Source organism: Melanerpes formicivorus, unplaced genomic scaffold (assembly GCF_026170545.1).
Source record: "Melanerpes formicivorus ecotype bairdi unplaced genomic scaffold, bMelFor1.0.p_v2 SCAF_967, whole genome shotgun sequence".
In the NCBI taxonomy this organism is placed as follows: domain Eukaryota; kingdom Metazoa; phylum Chordata; class Aves; order Piciformes; family Picidae; genus Melanerpes; species Melanerpes formicivorus.
In genome coordinates, this window is record NW_027143319.1 from 37501 (window position 1) to 47500 (window position 10000).

A 10000-nucleotide genomic window follows, 5' to 3' on the forward strand; every position below is an offset into this window, starting at 1 on the left:
CCTGGCGAGGGGGGGACTTAGTGCACTGAGCCGTGCGGCGGCAGGTAGACGTGCTCTCCTTCCCGAGGAGGTAGACGTGCTCTCCCTGGCGAGGGGGGACTTAGTGCACTGAGCCGTGCGGCGGCAGGTAGACGTGCTCTCCTTCCCGAGGAGGTAGACGTGCTCTCCCTGGCGAGGGGGGGACTTAGTGCACTGAGCCGTGCGGCGGCAGGTAGACGTGCTCTCCTTCCCGAGGAGGTAGACGTGCTCTCCCTGGCGAGGGGGGGACTTAGTGCACCGAGCCGTGCGGCGGCAGGTAGACGTGCTCTCCTTCCCGAGGAGGTAGACGTGCTCTCCTTCCCAGGAGGTAGACGTGCTCTCCTTCCCGAGGAGGTAGACGTGCTCTCCTTCCCAGGAGGTAGACGTGCTCTCCTTCCCGAGGAGGTAGACGTGCTCTCCTTCCCAGGAGGTAGACGTGCTCTCCTTCCCGAGGAGGTAGACGTGCTCTCCTTCCCAGGAGGTAGACGTGCTCTCCTTCCCGAGGAGGTAGACGTGCTCTCCCTCGGTGAGTAGACGTGCTCTCCCTGAGCTGGCAGGTAGACGTGCTCTCCATGGCGAGGGGGGACTTAGTGCACTGAGCCGTGCGGCAGGAGGTAGACGTGCTCCCCGCGGCCGGGCGGGCACTTAGCGCGCGGAGGCTGGAACCGCGGGGTAGACGTGGTCCCCGGGACGAGGGCCGCCTGGTATCGCCCGCCCGGCCCCCAACCCCCCCCCCCCCCCAACCCCCCCCCCCCCCGCGGCGGCGTAAATGAAGAGAGGCAGTTTATTAAGTGTTGTTTTCATCGAGCGTCTTTCATTAAAGGTTGTGTTCTGAAGCAGTCTTTTCTTCAACAGCGCTGTTCTCCGGGGAGAAGGTCTGCCGGCATCTCTAGAAATCTCCCCCCGCTCCTGACCGCCTCCCCCCACGCCCCCGCTGCCGGTTTGCGCGGAGCCCCCCCTTCCCGCCGTTGCCTCTTGCCGCTACCCCCGCCCCCCCCCCGCTGCCGGTTTGCGCGGAGCCCCCCCTTCCCGCCGTTGCCTCTTGCCGCTACCCCCGCCCCCCCCCGCTGCCGGTTTGCGCGGAGCCCCCCCTTCCCGCCGTTGCCTCTTGCCGCTACCCCCCGCCCCCCCCCCGCTGCCGGTTTGCGCGGAGCCCCCCCTTCCCGCCGTTGCCTCTTGCCGCTACCCCCGCCCCCCCCCCGCTGCCGGTTTGCGCGGAGCCCCCCCTTCCCGCCGTTGCCTCTTGCCGCTACCCCCGCCCCCCCCCCGCTGCCGGTTTGCGCGGAAGCCCCCCCTTCCCGCCGTTGCCTCTTGCCGCTACCCCCGCCCCCCCCCCCTGCTGCGGTTTGCGCGGAGCCCCCCCTTCCCCGCCGTTGCCTCTTGCCGCTACCCCCCCCGCCCCCCCCCCCGCTGCCGGTTTGCGCGGAGCCCCCCCCTTCCCGCCGTTGCCTCTTGCCGTTACCCCCGCCCCCCCCCCGCTGCCGGTTTGCGCGGAGCCCCCCCGCCTGCCGTTGCCTCTTGCCGCGGCCACCAACCGCCCCCCCCCACACCCCCCGGCCCCCGTTACCGGTTTGCGCGGAGCCCCCCCTCCCGACGTTGCCTCTTGCCGCTGCTGCCACCCCCAGCTCCCCACACCCCCCGGCTCCCGTTAGCGGTTTGCGCGGAGCCCCCCCTTCCCGCCGTTGCCTCTTGCCGCTACCCCCGCCCCCCCCCCCCCCCCGCTGCCGGTTTGCGCGGAGCCCCCCCGCCTGCCGTTGCCTCTTGCCGCGGCCACCACCGCCCCCCCCACACCCCCCCGGCCCCCGTTACCGGTTTGCGCGGAGCCCCCCTCCCGACGTTGCCTCTTGCCGCTGCTGCCACCCCCAGCTCCCCACACCCCCCGGCTCCCGTTACCGCTTTGCACGGAGCCCCCCCGCCCGCCGTTATCTCTTGCCGCTGCCGCGACCCATCTCCCCCCCCCCCCCGCCGCCGCTAACTGCCCCCCGAAGCCGCTAGCAGCTGGGCACCCCCCGCCAAAGCCGCCGCGGCTTCCCCTTCCCACATTGTCCCCTGGAGGGGGGATCGCGACGCGGGCTGCCGCTTCCCTCCCGGGCTGCCCGGCTGCTCTCTAACCCCTGCGACCGAGGCGGCGCTGTTAGGGCGGCCGTGCCGGTGCCCCTTGCCGCAGCTAGCCTCTCGCCGCTGCCCCTCCCGTCCGTCGTCCCCCGTCCCCAAAAACTTGCTGCTCTCCACGCTGGAGCCTGCACGGGGGAGGTTGCGCTCCGCTCCTCCGGCCCTAAAGCCGCCCTCCGCCCGCCCCCCCCGGCTTGCCGCTTGGCTGGGCTGCCCGCCCGCCGCCGCTAATCCCCCCCAACGCCCCCACCCCAAAAACACCCCAGCCCTACCGCATGCCGCTCCCCCTCTCCCCGCTCTCGCTGACCGCTGCCACCCCCCCCCACCCCTCCCCCCCGAAACAAACCCCCCCAGCCCTACCGCATGCCGCTCCCCCTCTCTCCCTAGCCTGCCCCCCCCCCGCCGTCGCTTGCTGCTGCTGCTGCCGCCGCCGCCGCCGCCGCCGCCGCCGGCGGGACCCGCCTCGGTCTGGTGGCGCGCGCTCGGAGATCCCCGGCTACCCGTCCGTCCGTCCCTCCCTCCCGCCCCGCCCCGGGGGAGGGCCCGGGGGCAGCGCGGGCAGGCGGGGAGCAAAAAAAGGCGCGGGCGCCAAAAAACGTCGGGGTCCCGGGGTGGCGGAGGGGGGCGGCGGCGGGGGCGGCGGCGGGTACACGGCGCCGGGTCCAGGGCGCCGGGTCCAGCCCGTCCCGGGGCGGGGACAGGTGGTGTCGTCCGTCCCCCGCCCCCGTAACCTGCTCTGAAGCATCCGCTTCCCGCCGCGGTTCGCCCTCCCACCCCCCCCGCCGCACACGCAGCTGCCGCTTCCCGCCGCCTCTGCCCCCCGCCCCGGGATCAACCACCCGCCGGGTCCAGCCGGTCCCGGTCCCGGGAACCTGCTCCCGGGGCCAGCCGGAGCCACGCCCCCCTCCTCTGACGCTTCCAGCTGCCGCCTCCCCTCCCACCCCCCAAACTCACACTGGCCCTCGCCGGCCCGCCCACCCGCCTACCTGCTTGCCCGCCGCCGCTGGGTGGCGTGCCGGACACCTCTCGCACACAGGTACACAGACAGGGACACAGGGACACAGGCACTCAGGCACACAGGGACACAGGGACACAGGGACACAAGGACACAGGGACACAGGCACTCAGGCACTCAGGCACTCAGGGACACAGGGACACAGGGACACAGGCACTCAGGCACTCAGGGACACAGGGACACAGGGACACAGGGACACAGGCACTCAGGCACACAGGGACACAGGTGGCGGGCCGGAGGCCGCTCTCCACTGTGTGGCAGGGGTCCAAGAGCCACCCCAGCCCAACCCAGAGGGTCTTTTGCACCTCTCTAGAGGCCACCCAGAGACCCCAGGCCGCAGCAGAAGCCTCTCCCGCACGCTCTGCAGGCTTCTCAGCCACCCCAGGCCGCACCAGAAGCCTCTCCCGCACGCTCTGCAGGCTTCTCAGCCACCCCAGGCCGCACCAGAAGCCTCCCCCGCACGCTCTGCAGGCTTCCGACCCACCCCAGGCCGCACCAGAAGCCTCCCCCGCAAGCTCTGCAGGCTTCCGACCCACCCCAGGCCGCAGCAGAAGCCTCTCCCGCACGCTCTGCAGGCTTCTCAGCCACCCCAGGCCGCAGCAGAAGCCTCTCCCGCACGCTCTGCAGGCTTCTCAGCCACCCCAGGCCGCACCAGAAGCCTCTCCCGCACGCTCTGCAGGCTTCTCAGCCACCCCAGGCCGCACCAGAAGCCTCCCCCGCACGCTCTGCAGGCTTCTCAGCCACCCCAGGCCGCACCAGAAGCCTCTCCCGCACGCTCTTCAGGCTTCTCAGCCACCCCAGGCCGCACCAGAAGCCTCCCCCGCACGCTCTGCAGGCTTCTCAGCCACCCCAGGCCGCACCAGAAGCCTCTCCCGCACGCTCTGCAGGCTTCTCAGCCACCCCAGGCCGCACCAGAAGCCTCCCCCGCACGCTCTGCAGGCTTCCCACCCACCCCAGGCCGCAGCAGAAGCCTCTCCCCGCACGCCCTGCAGGCTTCTCAGCCACCCCAGGCCGCAGCAGAAGCCTCTCCCGCACGCTCTGCAGGCTTCTCAGCCACCCCAGGCCGCAGCAGAAGCCTCTCCCGCACGCTCTGCAGGCTTCTCAGCCACCCCAGGCCGCAGCAGAAGCCTCTCCCGCACGCTCTGCAGGCTTCTCAGCCACCCCAGGCCGCAGCAGAAGCCTCTCCCGCACGCTCTGCAGGCTTCTCAGCCACCCCAGGCCGCACCAGAAGCCTCTCCCGCACGCTCTGCAGGCTTCTCAGCCACCCCAGGCCGCAGCAGAAGCCTCTCCCGCACGCTCTGCAGGCTTCTCAGCCACCCCAGGCCGCACCAGAAGCCTCCCCCGCACGCTCTGCAGGCTTCTCAGCCACCCCAGGCCGCACCAGAAGCCTCCCCCGCACGCTCTGCAGGCTTCTCAGCCACCCCAGGCCGCAGCAGAAGCCTCTCCCGCACGCTCTGCAGGCTTCTCAGCCACCCCAGGCCGCAGCAGAAGCCTCCCCCGCACGCTCTGCAGGCTTCTCAGCCACCCCAGGCCCCAACAGAAGCCTCTCCCGCACGCTCTGCAGGCTTCCGACCCACCCCAGGCCGCACCAGAAGCCTCCCCCGCACGCTCTGTAGGCTTCTGACCCACCCCAGGCCCCAACAGAAGCCTCCCCCGCACGCTCTGCAGGCTTCTCAGCCACCCCAGGCCGCAGCAGAAGCCTCTCCCGCACGCTCTGCAGGCTTCTCAGCCACCCCAGGCCGCACCAGAAGCCTCTCCCGCACGCTCTGCAGGCTTCTCAGCCACCCCAGGCCGCAGCAGAAGCCTCTCCCGCACGCTCTGCAGGCTTCCGACCCACCCCAGGCCGCACCAGAAGCCTCCCCCGCACGCTCTGCAGGCTTCTCCGCCACCCCAGGCCGCACCAGAGGATCTTTTGCACCTCTCTGGACGCCAGCCAGAGACTCCAGGCCGCACCAGAGGCCCCCCCCCAACCATTTACAGGCTGCAGTGCCAGCCTAGGCCCCGCTGGCAGCCTCCCTTGTCTGCTTTGGAAGGCCTCCCATCCACTCCAGACCTGCCTGGAGGCCTCCCTCGACTGCTCCCGGGGCCCTCGAAGCCACCCTAGGCCTTTCTGGAGGACCTGCTCGACCGCTCGGGCGGCTTCTGACGCACCCTCGGCCATCCGGCGCCCAGCAGCTCCCAGGGCCAGGCACCGGCCTCCCCCTCCGGCCGCCCCTGGGGCCGGGGGTGGCTCGGACTCGGCGCCCCCAACGTGTCGTCCCGTCCCCCCCCCGCCCCGCACCGCCGAACATTCGCTGCAGCCGAGGGCTTGCCGCTCGACGCCTACCCCACCCGCCCAGCCCCCCGCTGCGGCCCGGCGCTGCCCCGGCCGCTGCGCCCCCGCCTCTCATCGCTCCCCCCACCCGGCAACCGGCCGCCGGGCACGGCAAGTCCCAGGGCAGGGAACAGGTGCTGCCGGGACCCCCGTGCTGGCTGCCGGCTTCCCGGGGCTGCCCCGGGCACGGACAGGTCGCCCCCCCCGCCCCGGCGAATGTTCACCGAACTGGCTGCCGGCTGCCTTCGAGCACCCCCCGCCCCCCGCCACTATCGTCCCCCCCGCCCCCCCTCCGCCTCCGCTGCCGCTTCTCCCCGCACCGCCTCCACTGCCTCCCCCCGCCGCCGGCGAACGAGTCGCCGGATCCGTAGGGTGCCGGGAGCCCGAACGGCGAGCGGCTCCGGCTGCTGCCGGGACCGCGGGGATTCGAGCCGGTCCGGCCGCGGCCGGGACCCCGTGCCGGAAGCCGGCATCCCGGGACGGCCCCGGGACGGCCCCGGTCGCCGGCCGGGTGACGTTCAGCGAAGCGGCTGCCGCCAGTCTTTGGGCCTCCCCCGTGCCGGGGCCGCGGGGATTCGAGCCGGTCCGGCCGCGGCCGGGATCCCGGGCCGGACGATGGCTTCCCGGGCCGGTCCCGGTCGCCTCCCGGGTGACGTTCACCGAAGCGGCTGCCGGCTGTCTTCGAGCCCCCCCCCCCCCTCCGCCTCCGCTGCCGCTTCTCCCCGCACCCCCTCCACTGCCTCCCCCCGCCGCCGGCGAACGAGTCGCCGGATCTGTAGGGTGCCGGGAGCCCGAACGGCGAGCGGCTCCGGCTGCTGCCGGGACCGCGGGGATTCGAGCCGCTCCGGCCGCGGCCGGGACCCCGTGCCGGAAGCCAGCATCCCCGGACAGCCCCGGGACGGCCCCGGTCGCCGGCCGGGTGACGTTCACCGAAGCGGCTGCCGGCTGTCTTCGAGCCCCCCCCCCCTCCGCCTCCGCTGCCGCTTCTGCCCGCACCCCCTCCACTGCCTCCCCCCGCCGCCGGCGAACGAGTCGCCGGATCCGTAGGGTGCCGGGAGCCCGAACGGCGAGCGGCTCCGGCTGCTGCCGGGACCGCGGGGATTCGAGCCGCTCCGGCCGCGGCCGGGACCCCGTGCCGGATGCCGGCATCCCGGGACGGCCCCGGGACGGCCCCGGTCGCCGGCCGGGTGACGTTCACCGAAGCGGCTGCCGCCAGTCTTTGGGCCTCCCCCGTGCCGGGGCCGCGGGGCTTCGAGTCGGTCCGGCCGCGGCTGGGACCCCGTGCCTGTCGCAGGCTTCCCGGGACGGCCCCGGAACGGCCGCGGTCGCCGGCCGGGTGACGTTCACCGAGGCGACTGCCGGCTGTCTTCGAGCCCCCCCCCCCCCCTGCCGGAGCCGCGGGGATACGAGCCGGTCCGGCCGCGGCCGGGACCCCGTGCCGGAAGCCGGCATCCCGGGACGGCCCCGGGACGGCCCCGATCGCCTCCTGGGTGACGTTCACCGAAGCGGCTGCCGGCTGTCTTCGAGCCCCCCCCCCCTCCGCCTCCGCTGCCGCTTCTCCCCGCACCGCCTCCACTGCCTCCCCCCGCTGCCGGCGAACGAGTCGGCGGATCCATACCGTCCCGAGAGCCCGAGGCGGCGGCACCCAGTGCGGGTCCGGCCGAGGCCGGGACCCCGTGCCTGTCGCAGGCTTCCCGGGACGGCCCCGGAACGGCCGCGGTCGCCGGCCGGGTGACGTTCACCGAAGCGGCTGCCGCCAGTCTTTGGGCCTCCCCCGTGCCGGGGCCGCGGGGATTCGAGCCGGTCCGGCCGCGGCCGGGACCCCGTGCCGGAAGCCGGCATCCCGGGACGGCCCCGGGACGGCCCCGGTCGCCGGCCGGGTGACGTTCAGCGAAGCGGCTGCCGCCAGTCTTTGGGCCTCCCCCGTGCCGGGGCCGCGGGGATTCGAGCCGGTCCGGCCGCGGCCGGGATCCGGGGCCGGACGATGGCTTCCCGGGCCGGTCCCGGTCGCCTCCCGGGTGACGTTCACCGAAGCGGCTGCCGGCTGTCTCCGAGCACCCCCCCCCCCCTCCGCCTCCGCTGCCGCTTCTGCCCGCACCTCCTTCACTGCCTCCCCCCCCCCGCCCGCGAACGAGTCGCCGGATCCGTAGGGTGCCGGGAGCCCGAACGGCGAGCGGCTCCGGCTGCTGCCGGGACCGCGGGGATTCGAGCCGCTCCGGCCGCGGCCGGGACCCCCGTGCCGGAAGCCGGCATCCCGGGACGGCCCCGGGACGGCCCCGATCGCCTCCTGGGTGACGTTCACCGAAGCGGCTGCCGGCTGTCTTCGAGCCCCCCCCGCCTCCGCCTCCGCTGCCGCTTCTGCCCGCACCCCCTCCACTGCCTCCCCCCGCCGCCGGCGAACGAGTCGCCGGATCCGTAGGGTGCCGGGAGCCCGAACGGCGAGCGGCTCCGGCTGCTGCCGGGACCGCGGGGCTTCGAGCCGGTCCGGCCGCGGCCGGGACCCCGTGCCGGAAGCCGGCATCCCCGGACGGCCCCGGGACGGCCCCGATCGCCTCCTGGGTGACGTTCACCGAAGCGGCTGCCGGCTGTCTTCGAGCCCCCCCCCCCTCCGCCTCCGCTGCCGCTTCTGCCCGCACCCCCTCCACTGCCTCCCCCCGCCGCCGGCGAACGAGTCGCCGGATCCGTAGGGTGCCGGGAGCCCGAACGGCGAGCGGCTCCGGCTGCTGCCGGGACCGCGGGGCTTCGAGCCGCTCCGGCCGCGGCCGGGACCCCGTGCCGGAAGCCGGCATCCCGGGACGGCCCCGGGACGGCCCCGGTCGCCGGCCGGGTGACGTTCACCGAAGCGGCTGCCGGCTGTCTTCGAGCCCCCCCCCCCTCCGCCTCCGCTGCCGCTTCTGCCCGCACCCCCTCCACTGCCTCCCCCCGCCGCCGGCGAACGAGTCGGCGGATCCGTAGGGTGCCGGGAGCCCGAACGGCGAGCGGCTCCGGCTGCTGCCGGGACCGCGGGGATTCGAGCCGCTCCGGCCGCGGCCGGGACCCCCGTGCCGGAAGCCGGCATCCCGGGACGGCCCCGGGACGGCCCCGGTCGCCGGCCGGGTGACGTTCAGCGAAGCGGCTGCCGCCAGTCTTTGGGCCTCCCCCGTGCCGGGGCCGCGGGGCTTCGAGCCGGTCCGGCCGCGGCCGGGATCTCGTGCCGAACGTCGTCTTCCCGGGACGGTCCCGGGAGGGCCCCAGTCTCCTCCCGGGTGACGTTCACCGAAGCGGCTGCCGGCTGTCTTCGAGCCCCCACCCCTGCCGTGGCCGCGGGGATTCGCCCCGGTCCGGCAGCTGACGGTTCCCTGTGCCGGACGCCGGCTTCCCGGGACAGCCCCGGGACACCCCCGGTCGCCTCCCGGGTGACGTTCACCGAAGCTGCTGCCGCCTGTCTTTGTCCCCCCCCCCCCGTGCTCTCCCTCAGCCGGGAGGTAGACGTGCTCTCCCTGGGCGAGTAGACGTGCTCTCCCTGGGCGAGTAGACGTGCTCTCCCTCGGCGAGTAGACGTGCTCTCCCTGGGCGAGTAGACGTGCTCTCCCTGGGCGAGTAGACGTGCTCTCCCTGGGCGAGTAGACGTGCTCTCCCTGGGCGAGTAGACGTGCTCTCCCTCGGCGAGTAGACGTGCTCTCCCTGGGCGAGTAGACGTGCTCTCCCTGGGCGAGTAGACGTGCTCTCCCTGGGCGAGTAGACGTGCTCTCCCTGGGCGAGTAGACGTGCTCTCCCTCGGCGAGTAGACGTGCTCTCCCTGGGCGAGTAGACGTGCTCTCCCTCGGCGAGTAGACGTGCTCTCCCTGGGCGAGTAGACGTGCTCTCCCTCGGCGAGTAGACGTGCTCTCCCTGGGCGAGTAGACGTGCTCTCCCTCGGCGAGTAGACGTGCTCTCCCTCGGCGAGTAGACGTGCTCTCCCTCGGCGAGTAGACGTGCTCTCCCTCGGCGAGTAGACGTGCTCTCCCTCGGCGAGTAGACGTGCTCTCCGCGGAGCTCGCGCTTGTCGCCAAGGGGTCGCTGTTGCGCTCTGCCTCCGCCTACGTCATCGTACAAGCCGGCGTGATTTCTGCGACCTGCCGCTGGGCGGAGGTCGGCTGGTTGTGCGCTCGCGGAGCTGACGGCCCTCCAGTTCCGTATATGAGGGAACGAGTGACGCCGAGCACTCCCAGGGCAGCGCTGCCGAGCGGCTGCTCCAAGCCACCCGCCAGGCGGCTGGGCAGGGGTCCGTCTGGCTTCTCGGTGGCTTTCCCCCGGGTCAGAGAGGGGACCCGCGGGGCCGAGCAAAGGCGCGGCGGTTTGGAGCGGCCGCTGGCGCACCCTCAGCGGTGTTGGATGGGTTTCGCTCGTCCGTGAGCCGGAGCCCAGCCCGGGCTCGGCAACGAAAGAGGGGAAAAGAAAAAAAGTTGATGAGTGGCTGGCGCCGGCCACTGCCGAAGTGTGGAACCCCCAAAGCGAAGTTTGCCCGGTGGGGCACGGGGGCAGAGAAAGCCGGGGAGACGTGGTGCCGGCGTCGGTCCCAC